Source organism: Pinus tabuliformis, chromosome 1_1 (genome assembly GCF_031772625.1).
Source record: "Pinus tabuliformis cultivar Carrire ecotype Pingquan chromosome 1_1, CPIR1, whole genome shotgun sequence".
In the NCBI taxonomy this organism is placed as follows: domain Eukaryota; kingdom Viridiplantae; phylum Streptophyta; class Pinopsida; order Pinales; family Pinaceae; genus Pinus; species Pinus tabuliformis.
The window spans coordinates 661,870,859-661,875,541 of NC_142297.1; positions in this window are offsets into that span (position 1 = coordinate 661,870,859).

The following is a 4,683-nucleotide window of genomic DNA, read 5'->3' on the forward strand; positions in this document are numbered from 1 at the left end:
ATGAAATACCTCCAGTATGGAGCTAAACATCAATCTTAATATCAGGAAATGCACCTTCAGTAGGCTCATGTGTTGTATCTACATTGCTTTCCTGCTTTTTACAATCAAGCACACTACTTTATGTCCAAAAATAATAACCAATAGATTGTACAAGTAAAGATTTATAAATGATGTTCGTTGCTTTTAGTTGTGTGGGTGTTATGTTGGGTGCTGGAAGACTGTGAAGACACAAAGCTTGTCCTTTGTTCAACCACGACTTGATATATGTACTTGAAAGCAAGATTTAGGTATTCCTCTGTGAGAGCCTCTTTGAATTGTGTCCCCTATAATTTTTCATTAGAACATGAATTTTTCTTCTTCTGTGATATTAAATCTAAATTGTTAACAATTTATAATTTGCACAAAAATATCTTTTTATATACTTTCAAATTTTGTGGCTAGTTTCGAGTAACCACCCAGGCCAAGATGATGTTTCCCATGTTTGGATATTCTAGCATGTGTGGCTTTGGAAATAGCTAGGATCCTATATTTAAAACATTGAAAAACTTAATTAGATGTCGCAATGATGATAAGGCATCATAATTACATTATTAAACGTGCCTCATACCTTCCTGGTCTGGGTAGAGTCTTCCCTACTTTTGGAAGTGCCTCCTCATGTGCATCTCAGCATGAGCACTCTCCACTCCATCTCTAGACTCGATAGAGGGCGCTCATGCGACTTGGCCCTTTCCAATTGAGACCTATACTAGTACCGCAAATATTTTAAATGTAGGCCTACCTTTGAGGTAACTCTAGATTTGTTGAGGGTACCGTCACTGAATATGTGAACCATCCTATTAAAAAGTTCCTCTTTTAACTTGGAAATTAGGGATTTCCAGTTTGTACGAATTTCCGGCCCAAATATTTCCAAGGTTATATCATACAAACACTTATAAAATACATCATTTCCTACAAAACGATATTATCATTAGTTTAACATAATCATAGACTATACATTACTTTCATTTAGGTTGTACTTAATATTTAAAATGCTTCTTAAATACCTGGAAGTTTCTCTATTTTCATACGGGCATTGTCTTCACCTACCAAAAACGTGATCAGTAATGATCCTATGCTAGTAACACGGGAAGATGTAGGAAAGCTCATTTCAAATTGTGCGATTGTATCATGCTTTGCATCCATAACATCATGTGTAGATCCTAATGTACATTGTTTAGGAGGCGCAAAACATGATGTGGGTGGCTGAGCAGTTGTATTGGTCTCAATGACCAGTGACTCAGTCATAGGTGAAGCATCAATGCTGCTACCAACATTAGCCCGATGCATAGTTGTAGCATGAGGATTGAATTTCAGCAAAAACTCCTATAGATAAAGAGTTTTTTTTTATAAAGGATGAGATAACTAAATCATAAACAAATAATTGGGATTATTAAATGAGTTTCTCACCCCATACCTATGAACTTGTTGCAGCAAGGTTTTGATTTCACTTTTTATCTCATCTATTTGAGGCTCAATTAGAAATAAATAATTAAGTTTCTTGTTTTCTTTGAATTTAAGCTTTGTTATTGCTTGCATTGGATCGACAAACATAAAAATTGCAACATCAGTAACCTCTTCCTCAAGAGCATCTGTGGACTACTCTAAGTTCGGTGCCTTCCCCTTATCACCTTGTTTATCAAATAAGTGTAATTTGCAATTTATCCACAATAAATCATCACTATATTAATAAGAAAACCACTATTGACATATATCTAAATTTATATAGAAACTTACGTAGTAAATGGTATTCACAACATACAATAGAAATTTCTTACAAGTTGGGTAAAATTGAATACATACTGCCCCCATAATAGAAATATTTGTATATATCCTATTCAAATTGTAAGCTATGAGAAACTCTTCCCTTGCAGCTATTGATTTAATGGCACATATGAATACACAGTTTCATTAACGTCCCTCAAATATGCAATTGGGTTGCTTATTTTTGGTGATGGGTCGTGTACTATTTATAAGCCCTGCAATATTCCCTGCCTCTTTTGGCCTTCCATCAATATAAATAGTTGCACCTTTATTTTCATCATTGTCTTTTAGTTGTATATAATTTACGGCCACTCCATATCTTCGCATACTTTTGGTATATTGGACTAGACGTACCCAATCATTGTAGTTGTAATAGTTTCTGACATACTCCATCAATTCAGTTAATCCTCTGTAACATACATTTATGTCATCCATGGAAAATAGCCCCAAACCATGTAATGATGATGGTGCAATGTGGTGTATCCTTTCAATGACAAAAAAAGCAATGTTTATTTTAGGAACATTCTTGGGTTCCCATTGTTTCAATATATGGTTTTTACCTCAAGGGAACCTCGATGCTCCCATTATCATAAGAACACCACCCTCCTTTAGCGAGAAACATTTCCATGTGTTTATGGAATTTTATTCTATTATTTTCACCTCTAGTTAATCTTTGCCTGCTAGACAACGTAGCATATGTTTGGTCAATTTCTTCTATCCTACCTAAACTTACATCACTCAACGAAGATAAATATGAAAAATACCTATTTGGTTGAACGTCCTATAACACTCCATCAAATGAGAGAAATTGTTAGTAAGTGTCATAAGGGATGTTGAGAAACATCTTGATGAAACCACAAGAACATTATATTAGTACAAGTGAGTTATAAGGAATTTCTTTCTGTTTAAAATATTTAAGTAATATTTAAAAACTTGAGAACTTGAGAACCTATTCATCCTAACCAATGAACCCACTTGATAACTTGATAACTCAACATAATTTGATATCATTTAGTCTTCCATTACAAAAAATTACCCACATACTTCGATATGTTGAAGAATGTAACTAGTTTCGGCCTTCATATTTTCCATTTGACTCATGTTATGATGTAATTCTTATGTATATATCAAAACAAGAAAGAAAATGATTTTTGTAAAGCATGGGTTTCATGCTCAAGTCACTTAGGTCAAGCATCCATTGAATGCTACTAGCGTTTTTCATGAGTCAAGAGTCTTTGTCATATTGTAAAAGACCCTTTCGGGAATTTGTATCAAGAAAAGAAAAATTATTTTGAAATTAGGAATGTCTAGAAGGATCCCAAGACCAAGTCGGCTAGCCAAGGGAAATTCGTCCTAGAGAGGGCTAATGGAATCTCTTGGAAAGGATATATAAAGATGGATCTTCAACATATTGAGATAAACATCAAGATTTTGAAAGTTTGTAATTTGTCTTCTAATGTTCACATATGCGAATACCCTAGAATTTCTAGGGTTTCCTCAGGTCCAAAATCGCAGGAGGTGTTCTAGGTTGCCTTGGTGAGCACAGAAGGTTGTAAGAGCCATCACCTTGAAGAGATATTGTTTCACTACACTTGGAGGACAAGACAATCTCATCATGAAACATATATCGTGAACCATATTTCTCTTACTGTCATCATGTATCAAATGAAACTTTGTACCAAATTGAGCGAGAAACTCAAAATGGCAACATAATTGGTGTTTCTCCTATGGCTTAGTTGAATCAAAATGCTCCTTTTTGTTGGAAATATAACTAGTTTAAATCTTCATAATTTTAATTTTTCTCATGTCAAGATGTAATTATTATATATTGATAAAAAGAAGAAAGAAAATTGTAAAAATAATTTTTTATAAAGCATGGGTTTCATGCTTAAGTATTTGGTTAATATGTCAGGTATCAATTGCATGCCTATAGGATTGTCTTGAGTCAAAAGGTCATTGTAATTATGTAAAGACCCATTTGGGAACTTGTATCAAATAAATAAAATCATTTTTTATTTTGGAAAAATGTTTATAGTTCTCCCAAGAATAGGTCAGCTAGCTAGCTGAAGTTGGCCTCCCATTGGGCTTAAAGAGCCCTTGGAAGGCTATATAAAGTAGACATTCGACCTCCTTTGAGAGACATAACACATGCACTTCATTTCAGAGAAATTCTATGGGTAATAATAAATGTGAAGTAGAAAAGAAGGAGAGACGAGTTTAGTTGAGGAGCAATCTGCCCTAAAAGACATTGAAGGTTTGTAACATGCGAAGTTCCTATTGAAAGTTGTAACTAATATTGGTCTTCATAATTGTATTTGGATCATGACATGATGTATTTCTTATGTACTTATCAAAAGACAAATAAAATTATTGTAAAAGAAAATTTATTTACTAAAGCATGGGTTTCATGCTCAAAGCTTTTGGTTCCTATGTCTAAGCACCCATTGAATGCTCTAGGGTTTTTGTCTTGAGTCAAATTTTATGTCATGATGTAATAGACCCGATTGGGCTCTTGTATCAAGAAAGAAAATAGTGTTTTGATGTTTATAAAATTCTAGAAAGACCCTATGACCAATTCGTCCATCCATGATAAAGTTGGCCTAGAAAGGCCCACTATAGCCTGTGTGAAGACTGTAAATAAGAGGACTTCAACCTTCTCTAGTGACACAGATCTTGGCATTTGATATGCGATAGAAAATTAGTGTGAGGAGGCCATAAGACAAGAAATAACCCTAGCGAAGAAAAGAAGAATCTCAACAAGAGAAAGAAGTTTGATCTCCTACTACTATTGGTCCACTTATGTGAGTTTTTGTGATTCTTGGGTTACTGCAGGTTTTAGTTTTTGGAAGTCAGAGTTGCAAACTTGATTGATGAAGCTGAATA